At 40.7% G+C, this 14,894-nt stretch overlaps 1 long non-coding RNA gene across 1 annotated transcript; it reads left to right on the top strand.

Moving 5' to 3' along the window:
• Window positions 1–329: 329 nt before the first annotated feature.
• LOC119018462 lies at window positions 330–9,379 on the top strand. Its single transcript, XR_005074767.1, has 3 exons — window positions 330–529; window positions 7,661–7,890; window positions 9,182–9,379. It is a non-coding gene; the product is annotated as an uncharacterized LOC119018462 (long non-coding RNA).
• Window positions 9,380–14,894: the final 5,515 nt, after the last annotated feature.

Below are 14,894 nucleotides of genomic sequence, written 5' to 3'. Positions count from 1 at the left end.
TGTGTCTCTTGTATCTATTCACTTTAAACAAGAAATTGGAATATGCATCCACAACTTCTGTTTCTGATGTTGGAAGTCTGACTGAACAGATGTCGTCTGTTGGTAAAAGCCTATCAGTGGGAGCCACAATCTGCTACGTTAAACAACAACCGCCAAGCTAACAACCTATGTGCCTAAAATAGCGGGTTACCCTAACACTAACCTAACTAATTAACCTGGTTGTTAACAGGACAAATCTCTGCAAGCTAGCAGCTCTGACCTATTCCTCTGCAGGAATTTTCAAATTTTAAACCCTGGACTCACCTCCTTAGATGCAAAGCAATGTGCAAACGAGGAGACATGTACCATCGCTGCATCTTTGGTCTAGCACTGCCAAGACAACTGTGATTTGTTGAAAGAAATGCATACAAGCCAAAACCTTTTGCACCCTATATTTGCTAGACCTTTCTCCAGTGCTGTGCAGATTTGGCTATGCAAGGAAATGGAAGACATGGGAAACATGACACTGGCCTACAACAGCACATTTTGTGTAAGGAATATTTTCTTCTGAAATGTTATGTCTAAATTTGTTGCATTTATACATAATTACTAACATTTTACCAGCACTAACCGGAGTTCAAGAACAAGAACACAGTTAGCGTCCTTCTTTAGCTTTTCTAGCTAGCTGCGTATGTGTTTACCTCTAGGGCGAACCGAGCTAACTGTTTGGTTAGCTAAGTCACAAAGCAACTATTCTTAGGAATATTCAACATGTTTTACGTAACCCTTCATTTGAAGACCAGGGCTGAAATCTACTGAAAATTGCATGTAAGTAATCTTTGTGGACCTGTTAAAGTGAAATGTGGCATTTGATCATTCAATTCATTTCCAGTGAAACGCTACAAAAGAAGTTTGCCACTCAGGTTATTTAAGAAGACAGTGTTTAAACTGGTACAACAGATTGGCAACATCCTTGTTTGTGAGATTATCAGCTTTGCATGCCTGACTGCTCCGAACATTCCTTACCTGATTATATTAGCATGTTAGTTTATTACTATACATGTGTTTTAGGGTTGAGGAGGAGGAGTGAGGGGTGGGAATCAGGTTTCTAGGGCAACTGTGTTTTGGATTTATGACTGTAATCAGTGAAATGAGTCACTGAACCTCTGTATGCTGTTACAAGGAGGGGGGAGGTGAGAAGATGTAGGGCATGAATGAAAGAAAGGGAAATTGAATGATTAAGGTTGAGGCCTAGTACAGCCGACTACAGTGAAATCATAAAAAAAACAACAAGAAAAATGAAGTATGAAGTCACAATGATTGTCCGTGAAAATTGTATTCAGTTGAATGCAATGACAACACCTTAGAGTGGAACAGTTGAACTCTATTAACTATATTAAATTCAATGAAAATTTAGAGATACAATTAAAAAAGGAAATATGGCTCCACAGAGGTTTTTTTTTTTGTTTTTTTTTTTTTAAATCCGACTTATTTAATGTTTGGTAAAGAAGTTGATGGATTTTGTTATTTTTATCTGTATTTACTCAAACAGCATTACCTCTTAATGACATGTTTTAAACAAAATTGAATAAATAGCCAGTCAGGTACACAACAGATATTTTGTTGTGTCTAGTCATATATAATGAATAAAAATGTATCTAAATGTGGGAACAATAAAATAAAATGATAATAATAATAGACCAGAAACTCCCCATGAAAACTCTGATCTTAATCCTATTGTGTTTCTCTCAGGCCTCCCACCCATGTCCCTTACATACCCGTCTTTGCAAGCCTTGAAGAATTCACTGACAATTGGCAGTATTTCATTTTTACATTTCAGCCCTTTTGTCCAACACAGCAGTAATCAGTACTTCTATTTCTTACAGGCATCTGTTTCATTCGATAAAAATTTCAGGGGGTGTGAGTAAGTGAATCATCATCAATAAGGTGGCATATAGTGCTGCCAAAACTGAGCACTGTTAAACTGGTATGTCACGGAGTGACCGCCCTCATTTTGTGCCTTGTGTGTAAGTGTGTGTGCGTGCATGTGCGTGAGAGAGTGAGAGTGTGTGTGATGGGGGTGCTGAAGCAATGGTAAAGATTGTTCCAGTCAGTTAATTGATGCTCTGACAGGGAACATGTCAGGATACAGTGTCATCTGTCAGAGACAGCTAATTAGATCACACTGTAGTTCTTCCTCCTTCTCTTTTCCCCCCTCTTTTGCCCAGCCGTCCCCTCTCTCCCTCTCATCTCTTTCGCAATTCGCAGGGCAATTTTCCCCCTGCCTGCTTTAAAGTAACACCAGCCATGAAACAGATAAGACAGCAACACAATTATGAATATATTTGCATTCTGCTTTTAATTAGAACTTTTGTAATTGCGGCAGCTAACCTATTTTGTAGTGACAATTTCAAAAGTTAAATCAATTTGAACAAGCATGAAAGTGGCAGGGAGGAAACAGCCATGCCTGAATAAATAAATGAAATAGAGCCACTTGAGTTTTAATTATAAAAAGCATCACCATGTGTCATCGTTTGAAACGAAGGCTGTTGAGAGATTGTTGCGATAACAAGCCCATGCCACATTCATGCATTTTTGCTCTCCCTTGACAGTTTAAGACCAGACCATCTTGAAAGACCATTGTGTAATATATGCATGCGTGCATCGTGTGTGTGTGTGTGTTGTGTGTGTGTGTGTGTGTGTAAATGTGTGGGCGGTTGCCTACTGGTCAGTGTTACTTTACCATTTCTTTCCTTCTTAAGGAAAACATCTTCACATTTAAACCGCTAGAGAGTTAAAGCTTATAACAATAAAACTGTGTTCATGGACAAAAATATTGAATCTCACACACATCTGTGCTTGTATAATGACACGTCACATCAAGGAAGGCGTCAGAGTCACAAGGGGTTTAACGGGGGTTGTACTGTACGAGGTTGCCATGCATAATTCACTAACCGATCGATCGGAGGCATTTGGTTCAGCAAGCTGTTCGGAGTTGCATGCCTCTTGGCTATTTTTGCCATGGAGAATGTTCCCAAAATAACTGCATTGATTTTTGATTGGGGTAACAGGCTAATTCCAATAAAACTTCCAGGAAAGGAATCTTGGTGCATTATGTACTTGAAAACATAGAGGAGATTCCAAAGTATCCACTCCTGAGACATGCAACTTTGGAAGGGCAAAAAGGATGAGCTAAAGATACAAATTCAGAGTATTTGCTTCCCTTACAGTATCTTAGTGAGGCAGGTAAAAGAGAAATAAAGCAGAGACTAGATGTAGACGGCTGAGTATGAGTTTATTGCTGTTGTTTTACCTATGTGTTCCCAAAAACAAATGCATATTTCACCCGCTTTGCTGTTCACCTGTAGAGTAGCCATATGTCTGAGCTGATATTTTTAGGGAAGCAGCTTGTTTAGTTAATTGGAAGCGAGTGAATGAAAATTGTAAAGTCAAGCGTTTGTTAAGTCAAGCTCAGTTCAGTTGTTGTGTGCGCACAAATGTATGCAGTTTGTGACGAGAATGTAAACTGAAATATAACTGCAACATTTGAACTTGAAAATGTCCTGTTCCGAAGGAAAACATAACCCAACAGATTAGCTAAAACAAGCCAAATTTGTTTTTCTATATTTTCTGTCATTTGAAGTAGCAGTGAACAGGATTTTTGTTTTAAGTCTCATTACAAAGAAAATGCTGGTTGCATAATGTAACGGCTATAGAATAATGGCGCCATCAATGTTTAGATTGGTTCCCTATAAAGCTTGTTTTATGCAATCCAGTCTGCCACCGGAAAAAGAAGGCTGATGGGCAATTTAGCGAAGCTAGCAGTCTGGCTCCATATCTTTCTGCTTTCACATCTCTGTTATAACCTAAATGAAGGGATGAACTCACTTATTGTCCTGTGCTGTTGGTAGCTGCTGCTCAGGGGAAAATACAAAGTGATCTGGTTGTCTTTGTGGCAATGACACCAGCACATTAGTGGAGGAAGTTGTCTGTTTCCACTTAAATAAGACACATAAAGAACAACAACATTATAATGAAATTATGCATTTGTGTTACTTCAACATTATTGCATTCTAAGTATCTGGTGTGAAACAATGAACACTGGAACAATGGAGAATGGACTAGTCTGCGAGGACGTGTCTCCATTTTTAGTTCTTGTGTTGAGGATACATTGAAATGTATTCAGCTGGAACAGAAACGGTTTAATCCCAGACACAAGCGTTCAAAAGTCTACAGTCGTGGTCCCGTCTTCCGGAACCGCAACCACCCTAACCCTCTGTCACCACTGCATAATAAACTCACATTGTTGTGTCAAAAAAAAGCCCTACCTCACAGACCACATGCATTTTCCTGTCAAACAAGACTACCGGCTCCTCTGCTGTCTGTGCTCCACGGCACAGCATTCACGGCTGCTTGTGAATTAAGTATTTTGGCAACTTCAAATCACATCTGACATTTAAAGGTGCAATATGTAAGAGTTGGCCACCTATCAAATTCAAATTTAAAACTGGTGGGGGGGCAGCCTTTCACCTGAGTAACTGCTAAGTGCTGCTAACTGTAGCTGCTGATGCCTAGTGAGCACAGATAGCTGTGCAGCTGGTGTCCACGACTGGGAGCTGAGGGACCAGGTGTTGGTGTTTACAGGGCAAGCACAGGAGCTTTGGACCGGGGTGAGCGGGGGCTAGACTGTTAGCGTGCCGTAGACCTCTGCAACACAATATATGCACGTCATAACACCAAAACTGTCGATAGTTTTGGTTCATTTCCTTTGTGTTTTTTTAAACTACATTTTACATTTACATTTTAGGGCATTTTAGCAGACGCTTTTGTCCAAAGTGATTTACAATAATTCAAACATACTTTCATACTCTCATGGTGGTGGCTGCCATGCAAGGTGCTGACCAGCACATCAAGAGCAGTTTGGGGTTTTCCCAAGGACACTTCAATATGCTTTACCCCCTGAACCAAACAACAACAATTCTTACACATTGCACCTTTAAGATTTTTTGCTGTACTCAGTTAATATTAAGATAGGTCTAAAGAGATTTTGATCACTTAGTTAATCTATGTGAAGTTAATTGATGAAGTAAATCTACTTTCATTGTGTTCTTTAGTGTTTTCGATATTCCAACTTTAAGTTCATTTAATAAAACCCAGGGATTTTCTTCACATCTTATTCACCTCCATCTCTACCCCCAAAACAAAATAATCAAAGAAAAGAACTGAACCGTGGATGTAAAGAATTGTTACACCTTTTATTAACAATATGCCCCACGTTTGACCAAGTAAGGTATATTACACTATTTGCTTGAATGTAAAAATGTTATTTATTGAGTAATGTTATTACAGTTGTATACATTAAGCATGCTTAAATCTAGTCATGATCATTTAGGATATTCAGCGATATTAGAAAGTGCACATACTGTTAAATTCACATAATACAATACAACCAGTTTCTCCTCTGTGGTTCTCATACTTGATCCAGGTAAAGGAAAATTCTGTGTACTTTTGGTTTTATTTAGTAACACCTGATCTCGCCTCAAAAGGCATGTTTTAACTCCATGCCAAGCCATTTGAATTAAAATCTGTCTCTCCATCGATCCCATTTAAACCGTGTGAAATGTGATTTTCCACACGTGAATTGGTGATCCCCTTTTATCTCTTATGGATTTGCTTGAGCATTCCCTCCTTTAATGCAAAGCCACAGAGGAAATAATCGGCCTGGGCAATGGGAGGAGCTGTTTAGGTTACCCCTGAGAGTGACACCTGAGGGTAGGCACGTGTAGACATCAATATGTGGGGGAAGGGGAATGAAAGGAAGTGATTATGTTCAGAGTCTAATGGATCTTGAAGGGATTGTAATCAAAGGCCGAACCCCTATTCATCAGTGTAACTCCACTCTCTCAGGAGCAATTTGGAAAAAGGATGGGTTTTCCCCACATTCATGCAAATGAGAGTTTGAACTGCTCTGGATTGTGTTTTGGGGTTTTATCATTTCGAGTTCATGTTGCCTGATGGCTGACATACATCTAAAGAAGTGGCTGGACTTGCTGAAGTAATTCAAATGAGAGGACAGCGTGAGTGTTTTATGATCTCGCTGTGATTAAAAGCCGCAGCAAATCGTGTGGTTACATAACCTCAAAAGCATCTTAGCAGTCTTTCACTGGGAGGCAGATGGCGTTTAGGAGGTCGTGGCAATGTAATATGGGGACATGATTTGCAAAGCATGTTTGAAATACAAGGTACAAAAATTAAATGAATATGAAATAAATATCAGTGGAGCTAAGGCCTGAGAGAAACCAGGATGAAAGGAAATAAAATATTAGTGAAAAGATTCTACTAAAGTTCCTACTGAGGAAATTACCTCTTTGGTATTGCTGGTTATATAAGCTATTTGATTGCCGCACTGCAAATTCATGAGAATGTATGGAAAGGGATTTTTGTATCATTGTATCGCGGTCTTCTCATAATCGTTCCAGTTGTCGCCTGCATCATGTTGAGAGTCAACAATTTTTCGGGACAGGAACGTGGTGCTGCATTTGTGTGTGGTAGTTAGGTTGGATGGTGGGCGCAGAAAGCTTTGACGCTCTTTGACACAATAGATGGGGGCTCACATCCTGTGTCCCGCCTGTGGTGAGCTTTAGGCAACAAAAGCACTTTGGTTAACATTAGAGCATATTATCGTTTCAGTTAAAAGCTAAGGAACCCGTTGTGTCTCGTGCTTCGATTCTCTGTAGAGTTTTTTTTTTTTTCGGTATTCAACTAAGACAGTGATCTTTGTCCTTCAGCATAAACATTACTTTAAAAGAGTTTACCATTGGGCGCCCCAGGTGCTCAGTTGGTAGAGTGTGCTCTCCGTATCCGAGGACGTGTCAAAAAAATTGTTAGTAATACGATAAGTTTTAATATTGCTCAAGTAACTGCAAGATCAGGTATTTAACATTAGTGCTCTGCCTGATGCGTTAACTAATGTTTCTTCATCATCGGCCTGAACAGATCACTCAAACCCTAATAGAACCTGTAAATGTATTTTGCATGCACAGGTGGTTTTTACTATGCCTTTTTACACCAGGTGCCAGCTGTTCATCAATACACTGGTCCAACAGGCATGTTTTATTGAAGTCTGAGGACAATGGCTTTTGTTGGTGGAGCTTGATAACACAGAAAGGCAGTGATAATGGGATTCATAGGACAGTTAAGTCAAAAAATACAATAAAAATAAATTGAGCTCTCATATAAAATGCTGTGCGGGTGTGTTTAGATTTCTTTTTTTAAACCTGGGAGTATTTTGAGTGGAAAATACTGCATGTACTATAGTATCCTTCCTTCCCTATAGGGCTAAAACAAAGGAGGTGGGGGAGGGGGGGTGCTCCTCTGCTGCTTGACAATGAGCCAAGAAGCACTTTGAAATGAGAAATGAGAGACGAGGAAAGAAGAAGCCTTCTGGTGAAAAGAAAAGACACTCTAGAAGCCTGTGAAGATTGTTCCTACGCTTAACACATATTTAATAAGTCTAATTAGAAAAACAACAAATCACTTGGCGTCCTACTCTGAGTTGTCTGTCCAAGTTGCCAGTTGGACACAGCAGCAATGTTGTTGTAACATGTTGTTCGTGCAGCCTATTACATCAGATTATTTACTCTAATTATTAATATGTTTCCAATGTCTCCATCTGATAAAGGTTTCCACTTAGGATGATTCTCTTTCTCTACTCAAGCCGCTGCTCCCCTCGCTCTTCCCAGCAGAATTAAGGGAATTGAGATGTCATCTATGATGGCGGACCCAATCAATTTCCAAGGGTCATCGGAGGACAGCGGAACAAAAGGGAACACAGAATGAAATGAGATGCACCTTCAGTAAGAAGTAACAAGGTCCGATGTCTTCAGGAGTCGCAGGAGCACGCATACGCAGGTGAGGGGTTTGCACGCACGGTTTGATTTTATTAAACATAAACAACACAACCGAGGCTCATGCCACTCTGCCAGAAAACAACTCAGGACTCGAGGCTCGGGGAGCATGCTGCTGGCGTACATAATCACCAGGAGAGAGACTCCAGCCTCGCTGCAGGGGAGATAAATAGACAAGATTACTAATTACCAATTTACCTGCAGCTGTGACTGCAGCACTGTGCCTGCACTAATGTCTCCTGCCCAGAAAGACACAACAACCACACCCTGCTGCCACACCATTATCTGTCAGTGAGTCAAAACCATTAGAGGCAGGCAGTCAATTTAGTGTCTGTGTGCTGGAGAAGCAAGGGAGAGACAAAAAGTTGCCAAACTTTTCGTTGAAGTAATGTGGGATCATCACAGATCCCACGTGTAAAATTATGCTTTATGTTGGAAAGTGATTCAGTTCTGAATTTGCTGCTGTACCAGTACATTGCCTAAAACCACTAAAATATTGCCTTACCTGAGTTAAGAAGATAAACGCAAATAAATAACTTTTCATGGACAGCAACTAACCCTTACAACCAAGTACTGTCATGGTTTGGGTGTCTGGTTTAGTTGTTTCATGTTTTATTTTGTAGATTACAGGTCTGTGTTTACTTAGTGTTTTTTTTCAGGCATAAAAGCATTGGCGGTTGGTTTTGATCGACATTTCCTAAAGCCAGGGTAACAGAGGGCTGACCACACAGAGCTAACAACAAGCTTACGATGAAAGCTCAACCCTCACCATCAACATTCACTTTGGAGACAATCTTCCCTCCCAAATGGACTTTCCTGTCTCTGTTCTGGTAGTTTCCGCCTGATAAAGTTCAGGATAGACAGTCGCAGACAGAACAAGCTTTTCCTCGATTTTCTGGATTACCAGAGCAACAGGTGACAAGACCCAACCGGTCTAATATACGACTGATGGCTTGAAAAAGAGCAACGGTGACGCCACTAGCACCTTTCTGAAAAACCTTTCTGTGCTCAGAGCAGCTGCACAAAGAAAGGCGGAGTGCTCTGAAATTGAAAAAAAGCTGGGTGCAGCACTATTCCTCCAGGCTTGCTCCTCGTTGTAAAAAACTGAAGAAAGACACTGATGCTCAGAAATAAAAGTTGGCCCACGTGGACATGGGCCCTAAATCCTTGTGTGTCACGTCTTAGTGAGCACTTCCTGTCTTTGTCCTCTTCCGCCCCTTTTTCTTTGTACTCCTGTCTTTCATTAGTTAATATTCCTGTGTATTTAAACCTGTCTTTTTTCTCACACTTTGTAGGAGTTGGTATGACAGTCAGCCGAAGAGGAAGAAGAAGAAGAAGAGGAACATCAACAAGAACACTCTTTCATGGTTTGACTGCGTCTCCTGATTTTTCTGTGCCCGTTCTCCAGTCCTCTCTGTGCTGCTGCCCGTGTTTTCAGTGCTTCAGTGGTATAGCACTTTGTTTAATTTTTGTTCTTCATTAGTTCTGATATTTGCCCCTGCCAGCTTCTTCTGCTTTGCTTGCTTGCCAATTTTGTATTTTGGATTACAGTTTACTTTATTAAAGCTTGCCTTTTGCTTTTCTACATGCCTGACTTGGTGTTTTGTGTTTGTGTGCTTTCTTTGATATACATAAGTACCACTTTACCAAACTAATAACAAATTACATGTCAGCAAAAAGAAAAATTATGACTTGATTCAAAGTTTTTAGTTTTCCAACTTGAGGAAGCGTTCACTTGAATTTGTCCACTCTCAAACTAATTCTTCTAGAATTAATCTGACACCAGAGAAATGCACTATAATATCTGCAAGCCATACTGTGGTGCACTATGCCTGTGGGAGGAGACAGTAATTTCTACTGCCTGCAAACTGCATCTTTTGATTGCCTTCTGATATTGTAAAAGTTCCCAGAATACCTTGCAAACCCTACAAGTTTCGTGCTCTTATGATGCCTTAGAACGTCAGCACATAAAGCGAACGCCGCCAAAGATGTAATATGCTGCATACACTAGCACACACAAGGGGAGGCCACAGATGTTGAAGTGAGGAGGGACATCTTCCTGGGTTTAATCTTAAGTGATGAGAAGCATTCAATCTGCTGAAGTGTCCTTTAGCAAAACATGGAATCTCTACCAGCCCCAGGAGTGCACTTCTCTAGCTGACCGCGCAATCTGACTTGCCTGCGGCCAAGGGTGAGCAAAAAGAGAATTTCCATACTGGGATCAATAGAGTAGAGCAAAATTATTACACACAGAGACCTTTGCCCTACTTCTTGTTTCCAAAGGGATGAGCAAAAGATCTAGTCCGGCAGCGTTTTCTGTTCAAATCATTGTTCTGAGGTGAAGGAAACCTCTCAGTGCATTATATACTATACATCAGGGTATTGAATCACACTCGAACTAATGTACTGGATGTGGCCTGGAAGATGAATATTTTGCCAAAAACAAGCTTTAAAAAGCTACACAGACAAATTGTAAAGGTGCACTCTTTGCCTGCAGCAGGGAAAATTGAAATGATCTTAAACCTGCAATCATTTATTGTAGCGGTGAAGAAGCTGTTAACACAATTTTTATGTCACGAGCTGTTCTTACAGATGTAGAATGAGTTGTGTTTCTGGCCGCCTGTTGAATGTCCAATGTTTCGTTTCTTGTTAGCACTGCTTTTGGTCTCCAACAGCTTCTGCATAATATAACATTCCCCACTATACTATACAACTAGCTGCTAACTGTGTCTGTCTGACATGTAGTGCTGAGCACTATTCAGACAGGCAGTGCAGTGTGCTTTATAGGGGCACAGGAACACATTAAAAATAAGATATTAAGAACATTTTCAAATTGCATTTAAAAGACAGTAAAAACTAGAATGGCACTCTGTAGAGCTCATACTTTCACCAGGACCCAAGGGTCCCTTTTTTATTCAATCAAGCCTAATCCAGTACAGAACTCAATAACTTGGTATCACTCTACATCTTAATCCACCCATGTAAGCTCACTAGATGTAGGATCTGCATCAAATGCATTATCCCCTGGGAAATTAATGAAAATATCCAAAAAACTGCAATGATGAAGAAAGTGAGAAAAGACAATCCTGGATCCGTCTCTTTGACTATCAAATGGCAAACACGTAACCTCCGTGGTGGAAGAAAGAAAAAGGTAAAAATAAGGCATGAACTTAGATATTTGAAAGTCACAATAAACAGTAATGCCAAAGCTCAGTTAAACCCAGTTGTAATTGAGCTGACAAGTGCTGCGTTCCAGAATAATCAGAACTCCAAAATGTGTGCCCTCCAACTAGAAAAAGTACCACGGAATGCCGATCGAAGTCGCGAGTCCAATTCCATCTACCCCGACTTCATGAGGGAACAGTTGTCTGGATCACACGGCAATGGCAGCACCCATGCGAAAGGGGGTAGAATGTATTTGACAACAATAGTATTTATATACAGTGTACATTAGGACAATTGCGCACCAGGAACACTTTGAGGTCAGAAGTTTTTCAGCATTTCAACAAGGAAATTCCAACTCCCCGACGCTGACCGGAATTCTGCAAAACACCCAGGTCACTGTGAACCAGACTATGTTGATTTGTGTCTCATTCTCAAGACACATCATTGTGACAATCTCTCTGAGCTAATGGCAATGATATCTGCCGAATACTGCACCAACCTACCAGAATTCCCTGCAGTATATGTATCTGGCTCTTGAAGAGGCAGACCAGTGGCACCTGCCCCGGGCATTTGGAGTTACTGATGCAAGTTACGCTGTGACTTCGCTGAATAAAGTGAGTTGCTAATGGGCCACTCAACTGCATCACCTGAGGCCATGTTGAAAATACCAAGGGAATGACAGGGGGTGAAGACGAGAGAGGGAGAGAGTGACACTTATTGTTATATCCTAACTGTCCGTGTGCCCCAAGGCTACAAGTCACAGTTCCTCATGAGAGGACGATGAAACAACAGAAACTGATGAGGGCAGTGCATGCATGCCTGTCCATTTGTCTAATTGTCTTTCTACAGTAGAGAATACATGCCTGTAGGGCTGTCTTGATTTTGAGACCTCCAGGGTTATCTCTGTCAGTCAGAGCTTCATCACAGTTTAGACTACCACAAAAACACTCGAAGAGGTTATACAAAAAAAAAAAAGATAGCACTGGAGGCAATGGTACACATGTGGGCATTTGTTTTCATTTTAACTGGCCTCTGACACTGACTGTGGGTGTTTTTCTCCTCACCATGAACCTCTCTACCATCACTTTATCACTTTATCTCTTAACATCTGTCTCTTTTTTTTGTTTCTTTCTTTCTTGATCCTTTCTTCCTTCCTTCAAAAGGGCAGGCTCTTTTCTCGAGATGACCCAAAACGTTTCTAATTATGATCCTCTCCCATGGGACTAACCGGCTGCCAGGAGCTGGTAGAGTTCACTGAACCTGCAAAGTGTACAGCTGTTATCTTTGACTTGTGGCCAAAACCAAAATTGGAGCTCCACTAGTTGGCGTGTGTAAATTTTGTCAGCTTAAAACACAGTGGCTACTTTTTTGTATGGTTTTCGGTCTGTAAATCACTTAATCTGATGACAAACAGGGGCAATGAACAACATATTTTTTCATTAGGTGTTTAATGTAAATGCACGGGAACAAAGACATAGCAGCCAAGCTTAGGGGCCTGTGTAAACAATGAAACACACACTCTATTAATGTCACAAATATTCTAAGTCCCCTTCTTGTGGCGGTTGAACAAGGTACAATATCACCTTTCATCCTGAAAAATGAAACACAAACGGGAAACAAGAGGAGTTCACTGGCTTAATTAAAGTGTATCGCCATGCACAAAGGCACAGTGTGCGGCGTGTCGAAAAGCTCAGGCGGGTAAATTATGCTTACAATATTCAGACTCACATTTTAACTTTTAACAACCTGCTTTGAGAAGCAGAAGTTGTGGAAGTTATGTGAATACTGGGAATCATGCAGCATCACGTTATTAGATTCCAGCAGAATTCCCTTGGAGATTTCCTTTTATCCTGGCTCTCCTTCTGCTGGAAAGTCACAGGATCGGAGGATGAGGATGTGCATACTGTATACACAGGGGTAATTAAGAAGCCCGGCACATATACTGTGCAACACCCCCCCACCCCCCCACCATCTCTCTCTATCTCTCCCCCTCTCTCTGTCATTCTCTCAACCCAACCGGTCGAGGCTGACCGGTTTGGTCCGGTTCCGCTCCGAGGTTCCTACCTGTTGTTAGTTTGTTCCAGCCACTGTCGCCAAGTGCTTGCTCATGGGAGGAAATGTTGGGTCTCTCTAAATACAAAATGAATCAAGGAGTGTCGTTTAGACCTGCTCAATTTGGAAAGTGTCATACGATGACTTTTGTTGTGAATTGGCGCTATACAAATAAAGATGGATTGATATATTGTACAGCACAGATACATGCTAAGAAAACCGGAGTTTGCACTGGCTATGGTGAGTAACCATGGACGGCTGGACATGGTGGAGGCTGTGCAGTGCCATAATATTTCATTAGTACTTTGTTGTGCAGATGGAGCTGTTTGCGTTCTGTTTCTCTTAGCTGTTCTTGTTTTTTCAGTTCCAGGTGTTGTGACAGTTATTTCACTTTAAAACAGATGTTTCTATCAACAGCAATATTTAAAGGAGACGTTATCCTTATTTGCATGCTTTTAATTACATTTTGGGTTACTACTAGAATATCATTATATTAATATATAATTTTTTTCAACATGAGTTTCTGTGAAACAAGAACCTATATAAATCTCTGGGAAAGGAAAATAAACAAAGAAAAGCATAATGGCTCTCCTTTAAGAGAGGCACAGAGAGATGTGTGTGCATAACATACTCTGTCCAGGTTAAACAACAAAAAAAAACAACAACACATTTTTTAAGCAAAGGCCACATCACCATAACAAGCTGCTGCATGGGGTCTAACAGTCATGCCCACCATACCTACAAAATATCTTCACCTGCTGTCTCTCTGCCATGGCTGGCCTGATGCTGGCATTTGTACCCTTGGCCAAAACAATCACGTTTAGGAAAAAGGCAGACAACAGGCCCGGTGTTACACTTCGGTGGGAAACAACAGCATGGCTGAGGTGATTTCCGACTGTGCTAGCACTTAAGCAGAAACTGAGAGGATTTCGCCTGCTGTCTAGGTGCCATATCAATTTTTACATGCAAAAATTGATACAGCTGTTTCACACGGATATGCTCCCAAGAAAGTGTTTCCACAGAGTCAGGAGTGAGTGTTGCAGCTCCGCGGTGGTCTTGTCACATCCGGTTTTGAATTCAATCACCAGAGCCTACAGCAAGGTTTTTCTTCACCGTTTTTGCCTGCATATGCGATTTATGCTATTCGTGTTGACAATTAAAATTGGTTTCCCTTATTCAGTTTTTCATTTCAGTTAGTTAGTTCGATCAAGAAACCAAAAAATGGCCACTTAAAATCTTATTCTATAATCAAGGCGTACACAGACAGAGGATTTAAATGCTTGTGAAAATGATGATAGATTTTAATAGTGCACAGCTCTCGTTCAGTTCCCACACTGCATCTGTACCCACTGGACAAAAGAAACTGATGTGAAACTAATGTTGTTGTTTTTTTTTTTCTTTTATGTTATTGAAAAAAAAAATCTTTATGTACTCAGGGCATACACACCTCAAAACTAGAAACGTGTCTCAGATATTTGCTCCCCCTAATATTGATGAATACGGTGTTATATATCAGGGTATGTCAATACTTCATCTATCAGTATTTGAGAGGTCTTGTGTTGGTTCCATTGATTGTTTTGATTGTTTCGATACCCTTTGAACCCCTGCCCTCACCACTACTGACATTCACATGTTCTTTTTTTCATTTGCTCCTGAGAGTGTTCATTAGTTTTTGTGTTTATTTTCCTATTCGCACATGGATACATTTAAAGTTGTGCATCCCTATGGGATAAAATTTACCAAACTAACCTTTATCCCAGTGCAGCCCAGTCTTCAAACCTCATGTGAAGC

Source organism: Acanthopagrus latus, chromosome 4 (genome assembly GCF_904848185.1).
Source record: "Acanthopagrus latus isolate v.2019 chromosome 4, fAcaLat1.1, whole genome shotgun sequence".
Lineage (NCBI taxonomy): Eukaryota > Metazoa > Chordata > Actinopteri > Spariformes > Sparidae > Acanthopagrus > Acanthopagrus latus.
The sequence above is the reverse complement of the archived record's forward strand: the minus strand, read 5'-3'. Positions and strand labels throughout refer to the sequence as shown.